At 40.2% G+C, this 26,016-nt stretch overlaps 2 long non-coding RNA genes across 2 annotated transcripts in view; one reads left to right on the forward strand and one right to left on the reverse strand.

The window, feature by feature from the left end:
• Window positions 1-1,610: 1,610 nt before the first annotated feature.
• LOC147753949 (uncharacterized) overlaps window positions 1,611-26,016 on the forward strand; it is a 49,415-nt gene continuing 25,009 nt past the window's right edge. The window contains exon 1 of the long non-coding RNA XR_015312140.1: window positions 1,611-2,205. This is a non-coding gene — a long non-coding RNA (uncharacterized LOC147753949). The remainder of the gene's footprint in view (window positions 2,206-26,016) is intronic.
• LOC111263028 (uncharacterized) lies at window positions 11,483-17,863 on the reverse strand. Its single transcript, XR_002681984.2, has 3 exons — window positions 17,587-17,863; window positions 14,786-14,892; window positions 11,483-11,911 (listed from the first exon to the last, which is right to left on the reverse strand). It is a non-coding gene; the product is annotated as an uncharacterized LOC111263028 (long non-coding RNA).

Genomic DNA, 26,016 nt, shown 5'->3' on the forward strand with positions numbered 1-26,016 from the left:
TCTGCAAGTGAACAAGAAATATAGGGTCTTAGCAAGGGTAGCACTTAAACAGCGTCGCAGATGACATCTGGGCGCCTATTCCAATGGCGCAGTATTTAGCAGTGATCAATAGCTCGCAGCGAATCTTCTTCAACTATAGTCGCATGGTATACCAAAGGTGGTGACAACTCAGCTGGAAGCCAATCGAAGAATTGCTTCATCAAAATAGAAATGAATGTAGGCTCTTAACTGGGATCAGCCAGGTTTCCACGTCGGGAAAACTATGTATTAACTGGAGCAACATGGCGATCTAAGATGGGTCTATTTCTTTGTGCTCACCATGGGTATGAAATGAGCGGTTGTAACATTGGGCTTCCTAACAGATTTTAGGAAAATATTTTACATTATGGAACGTTTACATTGAAGCGAATTGTTCCTTATTGTTTAGTTAATTTTGAGAGGTGGATATATTTTCCTAAGGGCCCTTAATTAGTTAATACGATTCGAAAAATATCGTGAAAGAGACGAAGACCATAAGACGAAATAAAAAATAGATAAAAAGAAAAAGCTATACGGTTATTACTTTTATTCAGAATTATTTTACAATGGTGTCAAAACTTGATATCGCTTTAAACATCTTAATTGCATACCTTTATATATTCTCTTGTATATCTTTATTACATGTTTATAAATAGGAGAAATAAAATTAGGGGAGTCGCAGCCTATAGACCCCTCGATTCACGGCTAGGTGTTTTGCCTATTTTCAAAGTATTTCAGTTCGAAGTATTCCCTCGGACATTCGTGAACCTTACACAACGAACTATTTCAACAATTATGATTTCTCGCCAATTAACGTGTCGAAAACTATCTTGGAATAAGTTGGGAACTATTAAGACCATCTTTTATTATCCATTGCTACATGGTAGTAGCTAAATAAGAATATCCTGGAATCAAAATGGAGGAGGCAACCGTAGCTGCGCGTAAACCTGCAGGTGTGGTTCTAATATCTAATAAAGATACACATCTTCTTAATCTCTCTAGAGCATGCCGGAAAATTAAACTGAGTGCATTATCGTTTTTTTTTTTCTTTTTTTTTCTGGAAAATATACATACACTTTCTGTTTGTAGTTCAACAAAAGAATGGCGTGCTCTTGAAGTTCTGTAGCTAAAGGCTGATCGCTAAGAACCCTAATGAGTCACTGTTAGGCAATACGACGATCACGTACAGGTTGTGAGTATGATCGGATCCCTTCTTCCTCTTCGAAGACGCCGAATTAGACAGCTGTATAGATATCTTTAGCACAGTTGTTATTAGAGCTCGTTACCGGAAATGTCAATGATACATGACGCTGCGCATGCTGAAAAAATATTTGCGAGTTCACTAGGTGGCGTTGTTGCATATGGCAAAACAATATCTACAAATATTATTATTGCTTGCCTTTCTGCCAAAACACCGTAGCGTGTCGCATCAAGCAAATCTTTCTGTGTTGCTTGCAAGTGGAATAAGTTTTATGGGAACAGCCGTTAGACGGCGTGTGCCTCCTCACCCACAACACCGCAGACGTAGGATTTTATATCCTATAGCATCTAACATATGACTCAAACGTAACCTGTCTAAGCTTTGTAATAATTCATAACTGTCCATAGCGCCATTATGGTATCTCAACAACCATTTTTGTTTTAAATGAAAATTTTGGCGGTGTCAAGTGCATTACTCCCGATCTTCGCTGTCTGCGTCTCTTGAGTAGGGGGTGCAAAGATTTCCTGACAAAGCGCAAATATAGCGAATCGTGCGGCTATACATGTAGATTACGATCATAAAACCAAAGATGTACGTATCTTGTTGGCGCATTGATCGATCTGCATAAAGGTTGTTTCACTTTTTGTGAAGACGCAGGGTTCATCATCTTCATTGGTAATACCGTTTGCCGGAGTTTCATCGGGATCATCAGAATCAAAAGTGCCACCTAGAGGACGATACGTCTTAGCAGTGCTTGAAAAGTGGACTCTGAGTGGTCGAATCACTGTGCCAGTGAAGCCATGAAAGGCGCCGGTAGAGCACCAATGCAGTGTGTTACGTGAATGACATGATGTATCGTCACAACAAGCGTAAAAGGAAGATCATCGTTCCTTCACAAAAAAAAAACGACATGTTCGATTAAGGCTAGGAGAACATCAGCGAAGATATTAGCGATTCTGCTGGACGGAAAGGTTATGGTACACATGGTTCGCATCCCTAATGGCTTCTAATATCATTTGCTTCCTTAAATGGAAAAAGTTCAGGATACAGAATATAATAAGCAAAACGCATATTTGGATTTCGTGGTTGTTGGATCAGTTGAAGAGTTTCTACTGCTGGATTTACATTAAAGCTAGCATTGCTGAAATTGTACAAATTAATTGGAAAGCTGAACCCTTCTCTTGCTAAAAATTTGAACGTACGAATACAACACTTCAATTGTTTGGAATGAGAACTTTACTTTTGATAAGTAATTGAGCAAAGGCTTCCGCTACAGCGTACTTATGAGATTAGGATTTTGTGCACGAAGTTATGTACATATTGATCCCGTCCAGTTTTCCCGTCTGGCAAGCAGTGTTCTATTATAATTATGCTTGCCTTTTGACAAAAAAACATACAATTTTTTGTTACAATTTACGGTCTCATTTGTGCACTAACCAACGTATAAATAACTTACACCAATTTGTTGATAGCAACATATCAAACAACAACAGTAATGACAGCCAAAGGAAGTGGCCATAGTATAATGGCGACGACAGCCAACAAATGGAACTACCGAACTTTGGGACTTTCCTATTTATTTAACCCTTGACCTGTAACGTGCGTCGTCGTTTGCTAGACATGTTTATGTTAATTATTATCGACGGATTGTTGCAGCAGACGTTACTTAACAGTGGGCACTACTAAATATATTCGACTATGTGAGGCTGCACTCTCCTTAGAGATTGTCCTTGGCATAACGCGGAGTTGCTGGACGGAACAGCCACGGCTGAACGTGGCGCAATAAACGGCTGGGCCATTGCTGGGGTCGCGATTGGACGCGGCTGTCCGGCTGTTGCAAGAACAGACGCGGCATGATTAATTCTGATGAATAAAGAACTGAATAAGCGCATTAGTGTATGAAAGGAATCTCCGATAGAAGTTAACGAACTAGAGAGTACGCTGGAGAGAGAATGAGGTGAGTGGGAATGAGCGACGGTGGCGATCAAGCTACTGAGATGATCATATGAGTCGTTTTATGGTTCGACGAAAATCTTTTACAATTTTGACGGGTGACAGACGCACGTTTGCGACCGCCTGCTCCGTTTCGCTTACCTGAGCCATGATCTATGAACATATATCGTCGTAATGTCTTCTTCGACAGGCGAGTTCTTCCGTAAGCGCGAGAAACGACGGGCCTCTTAAAATAACTCTTATTATCTTTAAAGGCCTCGTCCTGAAACAGAGGGCGCGGCAGTGGCCATCAACGCAGCATACCGTGGTAAACAATATTTTAAGAGCTGGATTCTTAGCGTTCATCTGGGTGGAGCATGTACAGTGGCACAATGATGCGGCGTATTCGGAAACCGCGACCTTCGCATTTAGCACTAGATACCAAATTAATTTGCTAGGTTTTCCAACCTTTCCAAGAGATCCTACACTTTTTTCAACCTAGATTATATAGTTAGACATTTTAGAATAATGTTATTCTCTTCGACAGACAATTTACTGTTGATAAATTGTAATGACATTTAATAACAGTACGTCGAATATGGCCCCTCGGAACGAAAAGGTCAGTTTTTCGTCTGAAGGCTGTGGAGTAGCAGGAAAACGCAAAAGTTTCTGACAAAGTGAACGACACGTTCTGGGCGCGTCATATCTACGAATCTGACAAGTATCTTCTTTTTGCAAATTCGTTTTGTCCTCAAAACGTATGTGTATATAGCGCTCATCTGAGATAAATTGTTTTGCACCGGCACAAAGGGCTGTTCGGCACAACGGCTATATGTGTCTTTATCTTCCAAAAAAAGGCGCATATGTTTTTGAGAAACTGTGATGTAAATTCGTTGAATTACATAGCAGAAAGCCTCTGTTTCACCTGTTTTTAGATTCCTAAAAAAGATACGACGTACTTCTATTGCTTACATAATATTTTCTTCTTTTTTCTTCACTTACCCGCAAATGTTTATATTGTTCACCGATTGGAGCCGGTAGAGCCCTTGTGCGAACTATGCAGTGCATCTCCGTTTGGTTGACGTCTACGATTCAACTTCCTTTTTGAAACGAATGTTGTGAGTTGTTTTATCAGCTTCTGAACAAAAGTTTGATGCATATGATTGTAGTGTAATCATGTTTGTACTTCTTTGTCTGGTAGTAGACTCGAGAAAATCGCCGCGGATCTGGGTCTGACTGGTCAACTGGTTTACGCCTCCGAGGGTTGTGATACCTTTCCTTCAGGCATCAACGACATTTAGGTGTGGCTACGTGGATTAAAATACAATAGACAGGAATCATACCTTGGATGCTTACTGTGAACAGTTCGTCTCCATGAAGGAAAACGAAGACAACAGCTAATTTGAATAATTAACAAATTTTCTGGTTCAGTAGTTAAGCCGGCGCTTTTAAGAAAGTGCCGCTTATAAGGAGTGAACGCTACGGCATGCTTCGACGAAGATCTTAAAAACATGACAAAAAAAAACAGACACTGAAACTGATAGACTTTAGTAATGCGTATCGAGTTGTATTTCTTTCTTGCAAAGTAAACATAAGCAAGGGCTCGTAAAGGTCAAAAACGTGCTTCTTTTATATTTATTTTAAAGCGAAGCCCATTTATTTCATTGAATTTTCACAAGGTAATTCATGTAGTTTAGAAGGTCTTTGCCGCTATTAAGTTCTGGGAAGAGCGTCATAAGACCCAGTTGTTCTACATGAGTTTCTTTATTCCTCACTCACGGGTGAGAATTCTTTTAGGAGACTATTTACTCTTTCTGGTATGTTTTGCAATGTCTCACATCAGCGAGAAGCCTCTCCTGAGCCGTAATATTATAATAGTGTATAAAATCATAATATTATAGATGTAATCTATATGCTTTCATATAAACCCTCCAGCTACCTATTGTACTTAGCGTAACCTATTATAAACAAACTCTACATTAGCTATAAAGATAGCAAATACAGTTGCATGTAAAAGTGACTGTGTCAATGCGATATGTTGTAACGTTAAGCACAATGACCTTCTTCAGGCCGCAGTATCTTGCAGCGCTATTGGCCCTTTCAGGTATTTTACTACACCAATCCCTCCTGAATTATTCGATAGGTCGGTCCCCGTATTGGTACGTGACAGTCTTACAAGTTGCGTCTATAACCTGCAAGAAGCACCATTGGCCACTGGCAGTATACGATGGAAATGTCGTTTCGGGTTTTATAAGAAGACCATGGTCCTTTTCATACCCCCAATTATTTCAGAGCGGGAAACCTGTCCCGGCGTCCTGACTCAAACTATTGGCAAAATGCATTCGAACTAGTAAGAATCCTGCCGTAAAAATGGCTGTAGTAACCGGCACGTAATTCAAGGTGATAACACTCATCACGATTCGAAAACAATGAATTTGGAACTGTTTCCATGCGTCCTAATCTCGGGCATCGTCAACGATAAAATGATGCGTTGACCTTAACTCGACAGTTCGCTTTAGCGTAATCTTACATGTACAGTTTATTCAGCCCAAAAGCGTATGTTGGTGTATTTATATGACGATGAAGTGTTATTAAATACACTGATAACGTAAAAAAAGACCATATCTCTCACGTCAAGCGGACACAGTTGCAAAGAAATCAGAAAATGTAATAAGCATTGTATGAGCCACTGGAAACCCGGCGAAGCACCCAGGGCGAGCGCCTCGAGACAAAGGCGAGGTATCTCACAATGAAGTCAAAGCCCATGCTGAAGAAAAGTCTATACGAAAAGATGGGATGCTGAGGGCGTCGGCGTCCCATGTTTGACGAGAAAAAACGCATCCTATAGAGCCGACACAGTCACAGGTTGATGAAAGCAGGAACGACTGGCAGGAAATAGAGTGCCTTATGAGAACTGAATAGAAAAAAAAAAAGTACAAGTTCATTGATTCTAAAAGAAAACAAAACAAATGTCAACATCTCGATGCCCATACCTACGTTCACGCATACAAACATACACACATATATAGACCCACTCAGAACTAAATGACAAACATACAGACCGATACAGGCGATTAGGGCTAAATAGAACGTCTGTAGACCCTAGTGATAATAGTTGTTGTACGCTAGAGACATAATCCAAAAAGATAATGGTTTAACTAAACTTTTATGGAAAACCATAGACGGTCACTGTCGTCGGAGCACTTTTGTGCAATAGCCGTGGTAACGGAAATAGCGCGCGCACGTTCTTAGACAAATTGGACTTTCTCCACTTGAAAAGATATGGCATTATGAAAAAACCATAACATATTTTTTTCAATTAAGGCCTAATCATTATTACAAGTCGCCATACAATGTCCTATTTGATGAAGAAAGGAGCACACTTTTTTAATTCAGCATTTGCTGAAACCGTAGTTGGCCTGCGATTTACGCCTTTGTTCGCTACTTGTTAAGGCCGCGTCGTTTAAGCGACTTCTATTGCCGAAGCATAAAAAAAATGATTTGATCCGAATGAGCCTATCGTTAGGCTTTAAATAAATCGAAAGAGTAGCGGTTAGTACAGAGACAAACAGTTTTAGTGAACGTGTGTTAGAAACTTTATATTTTCTATAAATACTTAACAGTGACTAATATGACACGTAAAATCAACGGTGCAGTGTAAATGGAGGGTGTGCAGACAGTAGGACAACTCTAATGTACAAAAAAAAAAAACGCTCAGAAAAGGATTTGAAATCTACAGCTTCTTTCTACAGTCTGGGGTGTGTTTTAGGAACGATACTAAGTCAGTTGTGTTTCCTTCTCAGCATCATACACGGATACCCACCTCTTCGTTTCTGTAATGACGCATCCAGCTTCTCTTTAAGCCCGTCAAGTTTCTCCTGACGCAGGTCTCCATTTTCGCAAATTTTCAGACCTTCAGCACAATCAGCCTCTAACTTTGAAAATGGTCCCGTATTAGTCGCGTAAAATGCCTTACTGTTCTGCTAGCTCCCTAATAATAGTTCGAAAATTTTCCGGCATTTGCACTTTCTTTGCGTTTCTACTTGTATTCGCTGTGACAGGTGGTCTAGAAGAAGGATTTTCTTCAAAGCTTGATCGTCGGTTCTAAAACCGTGGGTGTCATTTGTACCCTGCGTAGTAACTCGTAGCCTGGTTCGCGCAAACCTCCTGTAGTACTGTCACCACAAGCGCTTGACTTCATCTTTAACGGAAGACATAATGCACTTTGGTGGTCAATTTTTTTTTCAGGAAAATAAGCGAAATACGGCCAAAAAAAGGCATCATACGGCGCGCGTCACATGCAAAGCATGCGTTCGAATATTGTGATATTTACCCTGGGGATAGTAAATAAGCGACTAGTGATCTGTCACAAGCAGGCCTGCAGACCGCTTCTGAGCCAACGAAAAGCAGCTTTTTAATCCACACATTTCTCACTTAAGAATATATAACTTGAAACTTGCCTTAATTATTAAAGCCATTTCTGTCAGCTCAATCAACAACGTCTAGCATACGTTTATGCGGAGGCTCTTGGCTTTTAGCCCGAAGCTGTTTATTGCAAACAGGCCAATCTTTATGTATCTGATAAACGCTGCTCGACTGAACGTATTTCAGAACGACCTTTAGTATAGACTAGAAAAACCTTTTAACAGGGATGTTGATACAGAAAAAGATCAATTAGCTCCCGAACCTGTATACTTTTGGCTGGCTAAAGCGCAGATGTCGAAATGCATGGCTCGATTTGTACAGGAGAATAAAAGCGGTATATTTAGGTAAAGCAGATATTACAGGATTTGGACAACAATTAGAAAATTGAAATTAGTAAATAATTCCTACATTGTACGGTAAACTATTTAGCATGACATCTTAGACCCGCAGCATCGTAAGGCTCAATCCAACTGATGGCAAAGGCTACATAAAACATACTATAATCTTATGACAACGCGCTTCTAATATCGTCACGTACCATTAAGTACAAACAAGTGGATAAAGTTGGCGAAAATAGATATGTTTTTTTTAAACAGTTTAAGGACAAGTTCGCGAGATTACCTTTTGAGTTATAGCAGCAAAAACCTGTTTCCACTAGGGCCTTTGACCTTATTAGACTTATTTCAGACCCATAAAATAGTGTGACAACCACGCAAGAAGCTTTTCGTAGTAAACTTCTGTAATAAGACATTGTAAACGATTTTCATCAACACCAAAAAATTAGAACCAGCAATAGCCGCATGTTTATAATTGCCAGGGCAAAGCTCCTAAAGAAATGCGTATTCTCTACCCAGATGACGTAACCGCAGCTCATATATATATATATATGGGAGGATACCGGTGTGCTTTATCTATTTTCTATGACTCATTGCACACGTTGAAAACGTTGAAGAAGACCAAATCGATGTCATCAGGTTCCGTTACAATGCCATGTTCTTAAATGTATTGGCACCATCAACTAAATGCCACTATACCGTGCATCAAATCAAATAGCCACCAGTAGCTTTGTATATGAGACAAAAGATAAGCTTCGAACGTAAACTAAACAGGAGTGTCAAATAGTATGTTCCAGAAAGTTTTTTTCAAAAAAAAAAAAAAAAGCTTTCCCCAATTCGGCCCGTTTTGCCCTATGTAATTAGATTATTATGGTTTACTATTATATCGCTCTGTATAAATATCTTAGCGAACCTGTCGAATAGATTCATGCATAATTACTTAAAAAGATTGGGAAACGAAAATTATATAACAAAAAATACAAGCTATATTGAATGGACAATACGAGACGAGGTATTTATCCTGTCTATCTTTGCAGTGTCCTGTGATATAAAATATCGCCCACTATGAACAACATTGGCAATTTGAAGACAGCATTTCAGTCTTATCATTTCCCGGCCATTTAAAGACCCATTTCGTCCTCCTGGCTTTGAGCTTAATTTATTGTTGTTCTAAATTGCAGTTTCTCCATTCCGCTAGAGAGCTACTAAGTCAGCTTGCTTTAGTAGATAGTAGTACAAGCCGTTCAATAAGGAATGTTTTAAAAATTGCAATAACTAAGGGCGATACCGTATGAAGACAAACCTCTTACATAAGAACCAAAATTAAATTGATGCCATACGGCAACTCCTAGATCTCTAATCGTAGCATCGAAGGAAACTTTGTTCTGCTTGAAACTTCATCAGTCGCTTCTTGCGACCCCTCTGTTTCCCGTTGTTGTTCTTTGTGTTGTCTATTTTCGTGCACGTACTTCTTGCTTGTGTACACGGGTCATTCTTAACTTAGTGCGGATCACCAGCCCTATGAGCACCGTTTCTAGTTGTTTATTTTGTACTACAGTGGCAACTGATCGAACAGGCATAAAGAGAGAGGAATTGAGAAGTAGCAACAGCAAGCGAGTTTAGATCAGCTCAGATGGTTTTAAGCTTTATTAGTTGGGCTGATTTTACTGAATTATCTAGATTATTAAGCAGTCGCTATAATAACACTTCTATAATCAGCTGTTTATCATTGAAAGGTTTAGAGGTAATAGAAGCTAAAACCACTCGAACAGCAACGGTATATTGTTCTTTCCATTGGACCAATGACATTTGATCGATTAGTTGCTTATCCATATCCACATAAGTGGTTATGATGGAAAAAGGCTTTTGTGCTACGATGTGTGCAGTACTGATACCAGCCATTTCGACTAGGGTTATATTGTTTCGGTTTGATTATTTATTCTATAGGCCCAATGTAATAGCTGATAGCGCTGTAGGATTCTATAAATATAACGTGGAAACCTGATTTGCCCACTGTGAAAGCTTTCGCTCAGGATGCAAGTGAGAACATCCCACATACCGAGAAAAGGGGGGGGGGAGGGGTTAAAAAGCTTCAGAGGTTAAAAGACTATCCACGAGGTACCTTGGGGAGCTACAAGGGCTACAATATTCGTTCTACTGTACACGTTGTTCAAGACAATGCTTACTCAATAAGCGTTCACAGAACGCCAACGCCAAACGAACTCTACCCTGTTATATTTTTTCGTATTAGTTGTTCTCTACGAAATCAACGTTTCTGAATAGAAATATCATTTGCAATAGCCGATTTAGATGGGTGCTGCCTTTTTCGAGGTCTTCGGACTAGAAAAAAAATGACACTAAGATTAGGAATGTCATAGTAATATGCAGTTTTTTCATGCTTAAAAACCAACTGCCAGTAGTTTTCGACATAGGTCGACAAAGCCATAAGAGGAAGCCTCTGGGTTGTATTGGACCAATAAGTTCATTTACTTTTTTTGGGAGTGTCCGGTGGAGCCGGAGTGATTGGTTGTTTCCACTCTGCGGGAACGAGCAGATGCAAAGCCTTCTTTGACTGGAAAGGATTAAAGGCAAAGAAGAATCTTGAACGAAATCGATGTGAACAGACAACTGCTCGATTGGGCCATTAGGAGTGAACTACAAAAGAACAAAGGACAAATCTACTGCTGGGTACAAGAACGTAACATTTCAAAGCCACGAGCTTAAGTGAAGCAAAATAAGGTTTGTATTTTTCGTCTAGTCTACAAGGTTAGCAATATGGCGCGCTGAAGATCGAGCGATCCTATCTAAGCGCTCATATGACTACAACAGACTACATATAGTACAATATAGTATCATCTTGAATGTCTGTAGTTTTGAAGAAGCAGCTTATGATTATCGTACGGTGTGAAGTAAATGCCGTTGGCAACGTGCTATCAGACTGCGCCGTACGTTTGCAGTACGGCATTCTACCCATACGACCTAAATTAGTGAGAAACGCGGCAATCTAAATAGAGTTACACGATTGAAGTTTCTCAATATCCTAGGTATCCGAAATCGACCTATCCGCATCGGTTGATTAATGATCGCTTATAAGTTGGCCCGACTTTAAATAGTAGGCACCGACAATTAGTAGAAAAACAAATAAGATCGGGCAGGGTTCTTTATATGTTATTTATTAGCCTATTAGTAGTATACTAAAGCGAGAAGTGCAGCGTTTTGTGTGTGCTGACTTTAAACTGATTTCGTCTATACAAAACTTTGTAAAATTGTCTCAGTAACTTAGTGTTTTATCCCCGCATTATCGACTCACACGTACGGTGTGTCACGCGCAGTATGGCACCTTATGAACTGAAGGACATTCAGCTAATTTAATTAAACCAGCTGGATTCCTTTCAGCAAAAGTTACGCACTTTTCAATCGCTAGGGATTTAGGCACCCGGTTTTCAGCGTCGTTGGCATCAACTAAGTTGAATTCCTAATGCATAAGTATTTACTTGTATGTTTTTGGATTTTCATGAGATTACATAAAGAACATGTAGCTAAATTTTTTTTACGCATCCGTAATCTAGAGTTTACTTTGGGGCTTGGGGAATTGAATTTATTTGAAAAAATGCAATAGCCTTGTACTAGCAAATGGGAATAGAACAGAGGAAGTACATGAGGAACCGTATTTTGCGTTTTGCCTCGAACGCACTCGGCTGGCTTCTAGTTTGATGGTGTTTGCCCCTGTGCCAGTGTACTTTGGCCTTCGCGTGTCCGTGAGGATGTCCTTGAGTACGTGTGCTTGTCGGTCTAGTCGGTACGTTACCAGCCTTCCCCGTAGTTGCCCACCTCTGATGTTACAGTTTCGGTCGTCTTCTTCGTGTGCCGTTCTTCGAACAGAACTACCACAGCAGAATAGTATCAGTAGGATTTTTTTACGACCGGCAAACCAAGACGCGCTTAAATGCGGAGTGGGCAGACGACGGCTCAGCCCATGATGCCAGTCGATCACTATACACTGAAAAATAGTTACCAGAAGCATCAATGCACTGAAAAGTTCCCGACCTCTATTGTTGGCTTCTTTTTCTCGCTAAATGTTTCTCATCGGTGCTAGCCAATGGCTCATCGTTGTTTGAACAGACAAGCCGTTGGCGCATGTACGGCGTTCAGTAAACTATTGAACGATATAGAACTAACAAAAGACCCTATATTTAGCGTCAGAGAAGTCATACAGAAGGTTCTATAGGTGGGTCGGTTGCCATTCATATAAGCGGCGCCTCCTGTATCTACTCTATACAAAGGAAAGTATTAGAGCAGATCCAACAGCTATTTAAATGTGAAATAACAAGTTTAGGACGGCTTTAAGCCGAATAAGGTCGTTTAAATTAACTAGTGAAGGATCTTGTTTATTATTTCTGCAAGATAAATTTTGTGCCTTAGAGATATAGCAGCAGAGGGAGGCCTTATAGAAAGCTGATCCTAAGTACTTGTCCACACAGAGAAATAACCGAGGCTCACACCGAAGTCTAGAAGAGGGAAACGAAATATAGGGATAAAAACAAACTATGCAAAACATTGTATGCGATTTTCGACGACAATGGAATAATTCAAATAGCCTGGAAATAACATATTATTTTAATATTTGGTTATACAACTGAGCTACCCATAGTATAGATGTGAATTTTTCGTAGAGTTTGAAGTTTGTTACACAGCCGGATTTTTGCTTTCGTCGTGGTAGCGGCTTCACGCTCAGTACCTACATGTATTATGTATTATTATCTGTCGGATTCAGAGGAAAGTCGGTGCCTGAACCATAGCACCTTGACAATCTCTGATATATTTCAGGATATTTTTTAACTATACTATTGCTTTGACCTTAAGGGAGGATTTTTTCATTTTGTCTTAATGATTTTTGTACGTACTCTTATGAGCCTGGCCCTTCAATCGACTGCGTGCGTGTACGCAACTTCTCTATGCACATTTACATTGATTCACTATAAATTTGCAAAAGGCCAAAGGGAAGGCTAATAAATCCGTTAGCATCGCGTACATTTCCTAAACTAGCCCAATATCTGCCAAAATGTGAGTATATCAGATTGTGTAAGCTATGTAGTATCATTATCGAACATTTACTTAACACCGCTTCTTCTCGACCCCCGACGTGGTGAGCGATCGACGCACTACTCATATAATTCCAGCGCTAAGCATTAGTTCGTTTAACGTGTTCTGATCTTTCTCGTCAATGCAGGATTCAGATCATAACGAGGCAACCACGAAAAACCATATCTGGTTATGCATTTTGGTGACTACTCACCATAATCGTGGTGTTATGCTAGTTCCTTCGGTAAAACTAATGTTCGCCTTAGTCTACATTGGGCTTCTTCTTTTGTCGGGTTCGGTCCGTTGGACCCTCGATAGTTTGCGTTACTCCAAGCACATCTTTTTATCGGCCATTAGCTTTAAGCTTTCGCTACCGTCTGCCGCACATTTTTGCCTAGAAGTACGTTCCGCCCCCTGGAAGTAGCGCTATGATAATATCGTATCTAGCCCTTTTCCATTTGCGATATCTTTTGCGGGTAACGTCGTAAAAACGCGCTCCGTCAATACGGCATATATTATATAATATTGTTTTTCTTTGTCTATTTATAGTAGAATGGCGCCGAATGTCTAGATAGCATTAAGACGAATCTTCGAGCTTTGCTTCCGGCATACTGTTAAATATTGCTTCAGGCGGCTGGTGGGTTCGTGTTATCAAACGAAGTATTCCTACGTCCGTAAGAGTCTATAGTTGGTCCTTTCATCAGGACGACTACGTTTCCCAGCAGCTTACTGTAGAAATCAAGCTAAAGGTTTCATCATCCAACCACACTAAGAAAGCTTTTAGCACCAATTTCAGACTGGACTCTATTACGATTGCGGCCGAATATACTCGATGGCCCTATGAAATTATGGGGCCTGACTGCAGCAACTGTACTTATAAATATTACGATATTGCAACCTAGTGTAAAGTGTTCCCCATAACTTTGAAAATGTACTTTGAAGTTTTCATAGATGGTGACGAGTAGCACAGCATCCACTGGCAGACTACGTGTATTTCTTTACGCTTAATGAAACTTCTTAAAAAATCTTTTTGGCCTTGTTAAAAATTTTCTACTGAATGATAAATGACCCGGTCTTGGAAAACGGCCTAGAAAAACGTCCTTGGCCTTACGTAGTTTTGCCACGTACATTGCACACTCCTACCATGATTTTTATGTTTCAGTGACGTTAGCCATGCCGATAATTCGTTGAACCTGATTTTATATGCCCTAATACCTCCACCTTTACCAATAAGCGAGGCCTGCGGACATAATTACCAAAGTGAACGATGACCTCCAAGAATGGCTGGGTAGCACGTAGGTTCCTGTAAATTTGTGGCTTTTCCCATTCGTTAGTCAAAGATAAGTTCGTCCATGGGCGATGATCACCTAGTCATTGCAGATTCAACCGTTAGCAGAGTTTAGTTTTCTCCGCTCCCTAACGTCCCCCTATTTACACGCACTACTTTGGCTTAAGCAGAATCATAGTCATGCTATTCATCGGATTCAAGGATGTCGTCTTTTGTGTTGACCCTTTTCAACTTCCGTTTTTTAGCTTCAACTCACAAAATGGATTTCTTAAGTTTAACTGTTCTAGTAACACGAAAGGTTCACTTCGTTCTGCGAACACCTTAAGGAACGAAAACATTTCTTTTCGCTTTTCGCCGTCTGGACTTTCCAATTCCATCTTGAAAGCCTTCAACATTCTGCACACTTACATTAAGAGTCTGTATGGCTTACGAAATCGCGCAGGCTGTCGCTCCTAACCTCAAGAAATATAAGGTAAACAACTGGCAAAGATGGTTCTCACCTACCTTCACTAATACATCGTTCGCACAACGTTGGTCGTCGCTTTCTGTTGCTCAAGGGTTGTATGCACAGAACTTTTGCCGGGCGAGCCCTGAGCTTTGAAGTCCTCATTCTGAGCATGAAAGTCCATAGTTTAAAAATGATTTTCTTAATAATTACAAATAGTGTTGTAATAATCGATTGCATAAACTAGTACACAACATGAGAATACCGTCCGTGTTCATGTGACACTCATGGAAGTAGAACGAATACTGAACTTGTTGTCCGTAAAAAATTTGCACGGAACTTATACATACTAAGTAAACAAAGATTGCTCAGATATAGTATGGTGTTTCTGCGAAAGTACACTTTATCATCGTAAACAGTGTCCGCATCGTCGATCCTTCACCTCGTATTGTAGAAGACACGTAGATATATATATACTGTAACGATGCTATCCGTGATGACCCCTCTAAGCATTCAAATTTTGTACGGGAGGTTCACTAAATTTAAATTTATGTTCACTGAAGTGCGATTGGTTTGCACGTTTGATCCCTCCGATTGCTATCTACCCTAATTCCTAATAATAGTTATACCGTTGTTCAATGAAGACATACGGCAGACTAATGCTCTTCGGGCCAACACGTACGTGTTACACGGGCGGAGAAAAATGTGCCGATTCGCTTCTTATCAAACTTGTTGACGTCTGCTGTATGAGACCCGTATTTTTTCCGAAGCTAATCAAAAGGTCCAACCCTATCTAGTAAATGCGTCTTTTCCAACGGTAGCCACCACTTCACCTCGAGGAACTTCGTTGTCAACGGGTAAGATGCGTAGATGGATATTCATGTTATGTTAGTATTCATCTTTTATTCCGCAAATGTGTTAAGTAAAAAATACAAATCTTCACAAAACAAGAACAACTTTAAATTTAAACTTAAAAAAGTGATCCGTTTGGATTCGGCGTCTTTTCAAATGGCCATGCGGCTTCAAGAGAGCGCTCATTCAAAATCGGCACTCTCAGACAAACCTTTCTCGTAAAGATGATGTAAATAATCCCAGCCATGACAGAAGATGCTTGGTCATCGGAATTTGGACAAAGATCAGCTGTTATCCAGTATCGTTGTGTTGGAGTGCCAACGAGATAATAAACTAGGTCATAAAGCGTATGGCATTGTAAGCGGTTATAGTGCCGTAAGAGAAGTAGAAACAGGCTTTAACACAACGCAACGGAACATTGAGGACAGGCATAAAATCGCGCGGATTTTAGCGTTCGTTAACCCCCTCGAAGAATACAGTTCTGGTCATCCTTCAGCATCGATAGGTTTTTTAGCTTCGAAATTTAATGGGGGTGTAGCTACGATGTCATAACTGTTGATAAAAATCGTAGGTGTACGTTACGTGTCCGACAAGTTAAAAATACTCCCTGGCGCCACTAAAATCTCGAAATTAGTTTAACATTTTTTTAAGCTTCGATTCTAGTCAAGGTGAAACATCGTCTTTGACCCTTTTCCTACGAAAAATGTTTACCGTCGGCACAAAGATCAACGGTTTTTAACTTGCTCACAATCCAGGGAATGTATCTATTATGGTCAAAATGAAATTTACGGCAAATGTTCAAGTTTTAAGTGTAGTGTCCCGTGAAGAAGAGGCCATGCCACCGTATTTGTTCGGGAAGGCGACAACATCAACAAAGAAGCCTATCGGCGTGTCCTGCAAGCCGACCGCGGATACATGAAGCATTTGAAAGAAGGCAATACGTCTTCTAGTAAAATGTTGGAAACACTGTGCAGTTAGCTTCTTAGTTTTAGCTTCTTGAGAATTCGAGCCCGTTTTGTATGGAACAAACTTTGGCGCCTAATAGCCCAGATTTGAATTTACTGGATTACTATTTATAAGCGGTTACGAAGTGAGGGTCCAACGAGTGTTGACACGCTAACATTGTCCTCATGATAATTTAAAGGGTAACGCATTTGCCTGTAAGGACACGTTGTGGTCTAGGTTCAAACCCGGGCATAGACAAATTTCCTTTCGTGCTGAAAGCTAGTTGACTGATGGAATGCCGAGTGGAGATATCGGACGTAAAGCTTGAAACATATAGATATGATAACGTTGACTCGTTCGTGCTACACAACTGCGAAAAGAAAAAAACATTTTAAAGTCTGTGGTAAATTTAGGTTACGAATTGATGCTATAGTCGAGGCTAACAGAGGTAATATCAAGTACACCTGAACTTCAGGATCGACTTACACAAACGATGTATTGAAATATGTGTATTCTGATTAGCACAGTTTAAGAAATAAACGAGAAATGCATTACTTCGTAGAATTACTTAGCCTTTTCTAACAACATCACAAAATGCTTACAACGTAGCCGATAGCTACTGGGAATTGCTATTCAGATGAAACATGAATTCACATGGGACGTCCAAAAGGTCACATATATCGGTATAATTTTAAAATAATTGGTAATATATTCTTTGTCTAAGAAATTATTAAATATTGGATTTTTAATTGCAAAAGTTGCGGTATACTCGCTAGATATGGACTGTATACAATCATCATTCATATATCGTTAACATCGAATCGAACGCTCTGATTTTGCAGGATGCGTCGTTTATAGTTAATCGTACTCGTAGACGTTCTACAAGAGCTATTTGAAAAAGCCTGAGACAGACTAGCTATTGCAGGAATTCGGGTTGGACTGTGTCAGGTGAAGGACTTCCGGAGTCTGATACGATATGAGTAGGCGGTGCTCAAATTAGAAGATAAGTTAGAAGACGGCAACGGGAAAGTGGAAAAGAAAAAGTGAGCCTATAGATACGAACCGTAAAGGGGAAAGTAAATCACGTTTTTTCCCAGGTAAACGTACAATGAATGGGCCTTGCACACGGTTGCTTTGCACACTGCGTACCAATGCGTTTGGTTGCTGTACCAATGTGTTTGGAAACTATAACCTCGGTGTGTCGAAGGAGACGTTTCTAGAATTTAAGTCATATTGTTTATATACACAAAATTGTATAGAAGAAGCTAAAATATTCCTACAGTAAGAATGCGGCGGTTTTGCTGGAAAATCTCGTTTTCGTTCATCTTTGATGTTCATTCTTGGTCGACAACAGCAGCTAAAGGCTTGAGCGCTGAAATGTTTGGGAGACGTAGTTAGCAAAAAAGTGTTTTAATATTGATTTTTGCGATGTCGCTAATGTTGTCTTTGAAACATTGCAAAAATTGCAAGTACTAAAACACATTTGAGAAGCACAAACACTAGAAAAAAAAAATTCTATTATCGTATATAGAAAACTTCAGCAACGTTCCTGTGACAATCAATACATACTAAGAAACGATTTGTAAGTTGTTAATATTTGAAACAAATATATATATATATATATATATATATAAATCGACCGTTCCGAGTAAGTACTTCCCTAAATTTTTGCGCAGTTTAATGAAATGTATAAATGGAACGAAGTCAATACATCGATGAGAACGTACGAAGTTCATACAGCGTCTAAGAGTCCACCTTTCGAGGAGCTGATATTTGCTATGGTATTTGATATGGTATTCCCACACGTTCATAGCCTCTTAGGGGAGTATGACAAAATAGTTGGAGAAAGACTCTATTAAAAAATGAAAAAGAATTATTCTAAAAGTATAGGGTATTAAGCGGCAACTAGTTCATACCACATAAATAAGGCAGTACCTTAAGGCTAGGAATGGTTGAGACCGTTAATGCCCGTTAAGATCATTTACAACGGGCAAAACAGGGAAGATTAAAAGCAACAAAGGCTCTGTCTGCGTATAACGGCTAGCTAACTTGTTTCTGTTTCTTGCCGAATAATCATCCTCTTGCGATTAATGTGTGGCATCTAAAAGAAGCATATCAGTGAATCTGTAGCTGAAGGTAGTGGATATTAGAGAACTTACCTTAAAAAATGAAACATTTTATTTGTTTATTTACTTTATCTATAACTGTCCTGTTTTAATGAGCTTCGTTTTTGTTCTAGTTAAATTGACTTTTAAGCTAGACCTTGCAGGGAGTACCCGCGCAATGTCGGATATTGGTATCACAAATGTTACGAGAAATGACAGAGCAGAGGGCCAACGAAAGGGTTGGCATTTCTGTCGGGTGCGACATGGGTACAGTTTCCTATACAGAATTCAAATTGAACTCTAATCCAATGTTCGCTTAATCGGCATAAGCGTCAGTTATGCTTTCAAAAGTTTACGTAAGACGGCCCTTGCTGATACCCGACTGAAATGCCTCTTCTACTATGGATTTTGGTAAGCTTACAACGGTGAGCTATCATTCGCGATGTCCGCACAGCAGCAATTTCATGTACATTTTATCTGCACCCAAAATACCAGGGGCGGAAATCACCAGTCGCAGAAAGTGTCGTATGTTGGTTCTGTCGTATGCACGACTTCCTTACTGGAACCAGTTGCAACAGTTATAAATACGTGGCAAATTATTATCAACCCTTGGGGGCAATCGAGCCAATAAGTATGTGGTAATGCCACATAGCGGTCGCAGCGAATGTCAAATCCAAAAGTTCCCTAATGACTTTCTCTTGTGAACGTGAGAAAAATAATTAGGCCATTAAGGGAATATCGGTAAGCAATAAACTATGAAAGTTAATTTCAGTATTTTGCATCAACCCAACAGATGATCGCCTTGACAACTGCCTAATTTAGACGCTCGCTTTGTAACCAGTGGAATGACAAATCTCATATCTAGTACACTTGTCTGTTGCCATTTGTTCCGGGTACATGGGCATTTGAAACGATTCACGTATATTTGTATACGTGCATAGACGTTCCAGGACGTATCTCCCAATTTATAAATTTACTTTCTGACGAAGTCTCACATATTGTAGATGTGTTTTTTTTACCATGTTTGTATCGCTTCGGGATGATACAAAGGGTTTCTGCTAGTTTTATAGGATACAGGCCTCTAGAATCATAACATTTCTCCAAGACGCATCACGTACTTTCATCGTTTTAATTATCCATTCGAAGATTAAAGGTATTAAGGAATATAACGCAAACCTATGTATTTAATGGAATGGGCGACAGGGGCCTGCATTTTACAGAAGAATATTTATCTACTGAAGTACCATTGTTATTGCTATTTGAAGGACTGGGACTATTTCTATTGCCGGCGTAGTGATGTGGCACAAGCTGTGTTAACTTACCATCACATCGACTATTTTAAAGGATAAAGGTGAGAAGAATATACGTGAGCAAGCCTATTCCTAAGATGGCTCTGTGCATTTTAAAGGTAACGAAGAGGGTTTCACCTCGATCGTAGATATTATTGATATCGTTTTACGTACGCGTTGCCGTCAAAAGTCTTTAAATTTGACATCAATATGTTCTCGTTTTTCAAGCGAAGACACAACCCAACAGAAAAAGAAGGTATGTTATAGGTCTCACATTGTACTCGAATAGTGTCTTAGCTACGAAAAAAAAGGCAGATATTTAAATTGCTTAGTGGTATGAATAAGTAATATAGTAACAAAACAACCATTTATTAAACTTACAGCATATGTTAAACTTACACAGTAAAGCTCGTTGCACAAACTGTACTATTTTTGTTAAAATTTGTCAATTTTACCCGTGGTCAAGTTAAAACAGCTTAGAATTCAGATGACAGGGAGATGCTGAACGACTGCTACTTACTATCGTGCAGTAACCGAGTGCATGACACGATAGGGCGTACAAAATGCACTTTGTGCACAGACAGAGCTCCCATCATTGAACACAATAGAATCGTAGCTCCGTAAATCCCAAGGCGAGATGAGACGTTGCGCTTTCTGTTATTAATAGTTGATCCTTTCAGCTTTTAAGTACATCGTTAAGCCCTGTTACCTTTCTATTTTATGCAAAAGAGCCAAAAGAAGACAAAATGTACACGAGACAGTTAATCTCGTACGATTTTGCGTTATTTGTCAAGAAGATCGACACACGTCTGTACCTGTTCGCTTAGTACATAGGACTTGAGTCTTGTACTGCATTTTACTATCCTCTACCCAGTAATAACGGTTAGTCATTTATTCAATTAGGGCTAACAGGTGACTGGATCTGTTGTAGCCAGGCTGGTTTGAGCCTCGTAAAATAACACGTTTCTTTGAGTAACGGCACCTCGGAGCAAAAGTGACTCAAGTGTAGCTGCCCATGGGGCAGGCGTCTGATACGCCTGTTCATTTACGCCACGTATACGGCTGTCTCAGTTCACGCGCCGAATTCGTTTAAGACATATTGCGGCCCTTTTTGTAGCCTTGAATTGTATGGCCATAAAGCCCCAAAAGCCCGCTAGTTGAACATATATCGGGCGTAAGTAAGATCTTTTATTATTAGGATCACTAATACATTAGCAGGTCTCGTTTTCAAGCGGCAGCTGGTCGACGGCATCGCGTTATAGCCAGAGTCATTCTATGTGAGCTTGTGCAGTATGAAACGCTCATGTCTATTAGACTCTGCATTAGTAGATACTCCTAAACGTATTTGAAATATTCTGAGGGTCATTTTCAGCCACTTGCGTTCGCTATTTTTGTGACATTGTTTTTTGTTCTGTGTGTACTGACGACTAGCTTGATGCTGACATGCTGCTCAGGCCCCTTAGTGGTGTGACCTACTTCTTTGGGCTGAAATTCAATTCTCATCGTAAAAAATGCTGGCAGCCAAGATACTCAGGAGTGGGTGTGCGACACCGACTCCTCGACGCTCACATCAGGCAACGTTAAAAAAGCGTGAAAACATCTGGGTCAAGGACAGAACTGCTGTCCAGCTCGGCTGGATGTAACAATTACGTAGCGTAGAATAGAATTTGATCAAGATGTACGCTAGCCATCAAGTAAAGCTATTGCACAGGATGCAATGATATATTCTTCGTAACAATCCAGGGTTAGCAAACCAGTTATAGACATAATGAATAGATAATTATCTGCCAAGTGAGAATTACCAGAATTTGTTTACCAGGAAGAGAAGAAGAAAGCTTGAAACTAAGCTAATAAATCGATATCTTCTTATGGCAGTTATACATCTAGGGAGAGGTGTGAGAATCACGTTACCCATCCAATTTCTGAACTAACCTTAAGCATTTAACCAAATTTATGCATATTCCTTTTTATGGAGCCACATAAGGTCAAATCAGTAATTTTTGTTTTGTATTTTGCAAAAAAAAAACGGATGCGAGTATCAGTGCTCATATCGTAGTAATATTGCTGATCTTAAATCTTGAACATGTAAAACTGAGGAATTGTCTAACATTTAGATTAACTCTCAGCTTTGTATGCTTATTTATTTCAAGGGCAAAATTTTGCACGCAGTGAAACTTCCCGAGGAAGAGATAAAACTATCTTCATATAAATTAATATCTTTCCATAACTATGTCCGGCAGTACGATCGATATTGTTGTCTGCAGATAGGTAACGGCACCAGCACTTGCGCTTTTACCAAAATTTTTTTCAAATAAAAAAGAAGTCTTAACTTACTTCTCGTTCTCAAACTACTGGCTAACTCTCGACGCTGGCTATCATTGTAGCAGGCAGTATGATCGCGCGATGAAATACCGTCGGCCATTGGGCCATATCAAACTTCCGGAATGAATCTACGAGCAGTGTAAATCGTACATGCCAAGACCACAACAGCCCAATATTGGCAGATTGTGCCTGGTTATAGCAACAGTCATTAAGGGATCACTTGAGACATGCTATTTGTATAGCAGTCCTTAGTTCAGTCCTTGTCCTCATACCTGTGACTTCTTGCGGAGATTCAAGTCGAAATCGATTTACAGGTTAGATATTAAATATATAACATTAGGTTCTAGAGAAAAAAAAACTCGGCTTTCGTGCCTATTACTTAGAGAGTGTCGCCTCGACCAGCGTCCTCAGAACGCGAATGATACACTTCAATTAGATTCTTCCTTTTGAGACTAAGCTAAATTGAGCTATACTGAAATAGGTTAGGGGGTTTAGGATGAAAAATATAATAATTTCAACTTGTGCAATAGTGCCTCGTTATGATTAAACTAGTTTCAATATATTTCTTCGATTCGCATCATTGATACTGATTTTCCAAGTATATTTTTTTTACTGACGAGTATTTTTGTCGTAGGACCGCGCTTTGCTTTTTACCCCGAATTCGCTCGGAGTAGGATAGATAGATGTAAGCGGGGAGTTGGTCGTCGCTCGATGGGCTCGCGGTGCGCGAGGGGGTCTGTTTCTGCTGCCTAGAAAAATCCCATCGCCCATCGTTTCTCGATATACGCCGGTTGAGTGTCTATTGCGTAACTATACCGGACCAGAAATTAGGAAAGATCAATTAAAGTTGAGGCTAGCTTACTTAGCTCATCTCTTCCACCTAACTACTATAGGTAAAACGACGCTTCTCTATAGAAAAACGTATATTGATATCGAATATCGTCGGCAGAAGAGCGGACATATGCACTCCACTGAGCACCAAAGGGGTCTAAGCTCAGGAAAGAACGATTTAGGCCCAATTTTTTACGAGCTTTTTCGAGGTGCATGCATACCTTGCGTTTTGACTTTCCTCAGTATAGGTTTAAACAATTCCTTTTACATATATTATACACAAGGCCGTTGACTATGAACATAAACATGTTAGTACTATTTCTGAGGTGGTCACCAGCAACACTGATGTGTGACAGTTAGACAAGTGGGTCTGTCGGCATAGTCCGACATTGAATTTCGTACGCAGTATCGCACGCCGTTCAAGTTGAGCCGTACACATACGCCACCTTCGCTTCTATATCGAGCCTGCTCGTACGTCGCTCCGGTGTTTCCTACCTCATCTATTTTACACCGTGTAGCCGTTCTCAGCAGGGCCTGCCGCTGAAAATGTCGTCTGCAAAAATATTCAACAACGAATTAATTGTTTATTTGCACATGTAGGTCCTATTCGAATAGCACAAACGCCTAGCCGAATCAACCTTGTGTACCTCGAAGTATACAGGAAGAAAATAGGATCGTGCGAAATTACTCACTAGACATTGAAGCTGCCGCATATTGAACGCATGTTGTCGAGTCCGAGTGCCCTAAGCTATTTGTAACCCGCCGTCAACAACGAACCATGCACTTTTTTCTGTGCGTCGTAATAAATGCACCAATTACTGCCTGTTCCGACATAGTTTTATTCTTTAAATTAATCCTTCAGAAGGTCGTGTTGTCTTTTGGTTTCATATAATAGTATAATATAACCTTAATTAATAGATCGTAGTCTGTCTTCTCATGTCTATTGTAGATAGTCGTAGCTCAAATGTTCAAAATTTAGATCTATGATGCGTGTCGCTTCATTCCCTGGCGTTCATGAAAGTCAAAAGGTTGTTACCCTACGCCGAGAACAACCAATGCAAAAGGACACTTCGCGACGTCTGTGTAGTGGTCTAGAGCCAACACTACTTTGTCCTTGCTCCAGTTCCTTGTGAGGCCTGCTTAAATAAAAGCCCTTATCGACGGACAAGAGTCTAGGATATTCGTTATGTTAATCGTCAACGTAAACTTTAAATGGGTGCCAATGGGTGTCAGTGGATTGAGCGACAAATTGATACCCGATTATGCTTTTTTAAACGAATGGCAAGTTACCGCATACGATACAATATTGTATTCCTTTAAACATAATCCTGTTGTCGCTTACGGACGATTCTTGCGTGCTCAATCAATGATCAGATCGTTACCTCAATGCAAAAACCAAATGTTCATTGGGTTTTTGATACGCTTCAGCATAGATCAGGGCAAATCTAGATCGTCGACTATTTTTTCCTCTCTTTTCGACCCTCAACTCGCCTAATTCATTCCTTTTTTTTTACGTAACAGTTTAACTTAGATTACATTTAGCAGAGTACATTGCAGAATTAAGTTCTTCGTTCCAGCTCACTCACGGAGTTACATTCGATCAGTCTAAAGACTTTTACATTTTTTTTATTTGTGCGAGAAACAAATTTTCGACCATATACGTGAGATCATTTCTAGTAGTTTCGTACGAATCATTGCTAGCTGCGGAAAGTTATTTGCGCTAAGAGTCTTCAGCAATTGCAAAGGAAGAATCATACGATTACTACTGTCAGCGTTCTTCCAAACTAATGAAAACTCCAGTCACTTTGTCAGATGTGTACGCGCCAATAATATTTCTATCTCTCTCTCTCTCTCTCTCTCTCTCTAAGTGATAGTTCACCTTAGGGTTGTAGGTTGCGAATATGTCCAAGGTCATTTGAAGCTGTAGTGTCTTCTCCTTTGGTTGCTCTTGGATTATGATCGCCCAGTCAACTCCATCGTAGTATTTACTGCCCGTTCAACGGCTTTGGCGAGGGCCACTATAACTTCGCTCGTAGCGTACAGCATTTATCTTTCGTGGGGGAAGCGTATGGTCGCTTGCCTATCCTCCATGTTTACGACGGCGACAATGGCAAGGCAGGCATATGAAAATGCATTTTTCGATTGTTTTCACTCTGCTCCTCTTTACTCGTTCAGCGCTTTTCCTACCGTCGCTACGGAAACTCCTTAAGTGCCATCTGTATCTCCTTCCATTTCCGCGAAATCGTTCTGTACCTGAATGATACGCCATGCGACGACGTCCTTCTGGCTTTCTTTTGATTCCGCTATTGGTTTGTTCCGCCTTTGTGGGACGTGTAAGACGCACATTGGGCAATTTCCGTAGCCGTTTTCCTTTCAATGTTGCAAGCTTTTTGGGTTGGCCGTGCGGTAGCATGTGGCAGTTCCGCAAGGTTAGTTAGGGAAAAGTAGGAAGGACTAAGGAAAGGGGGTTTAAATGGAAGAAACGGATGCTCAGTCCTAAACAGTACCGTTATTTTTAAAATAATTTTCTTCATTCGCGCAGGCTGTTTAGTACGCGTCATTGGCCTCAAGTCCCGTCAATGCTGTCACTTTACGTCGCAACGGCGGCGAAGCGATACTTCTCTTCAATGGAAACAAAGGCACGGAGAAGTGCCTTGGGAGAGAAGTTAGCGAAGACCACCAGAAACTGTGGGTCGGTGTAACGTTGGATGGGAGTCGTAGATAGTGGAGGACGGCCTGGTCTTGCTGGATTGATAGGCTATTATTTGACTGTGCAGAGAAGCTCCTCTCTCTCGCTCATCAGCCACCCCATGTGTTTATCTGATAGGTGACCTATCAGCGTAGGGATCTGATGGAAATTTTGTCGAAGTGGACAGCAATAACATCTAAAAAAAACACCGTTATAGTATTCTACGTATTTCTATCAATCTTCGATCGCTTCACTCA

This window comes from Varroa jacobsoni, unplaced genomic scaffold, assembly GCF_002532875.2.
Source record: "Varroa jacobsoni isolate VJ856 unplaced genomic scaffold, vjacob_1.0 scaffold_75, whole genome shotgun sequence".
Lineage (NCBI taxonomy): Eukaryota > Metazoa > Arthropoda > Arachnida > Mesostigmata > Varroidae > Varroa > Varroa jacobsoni.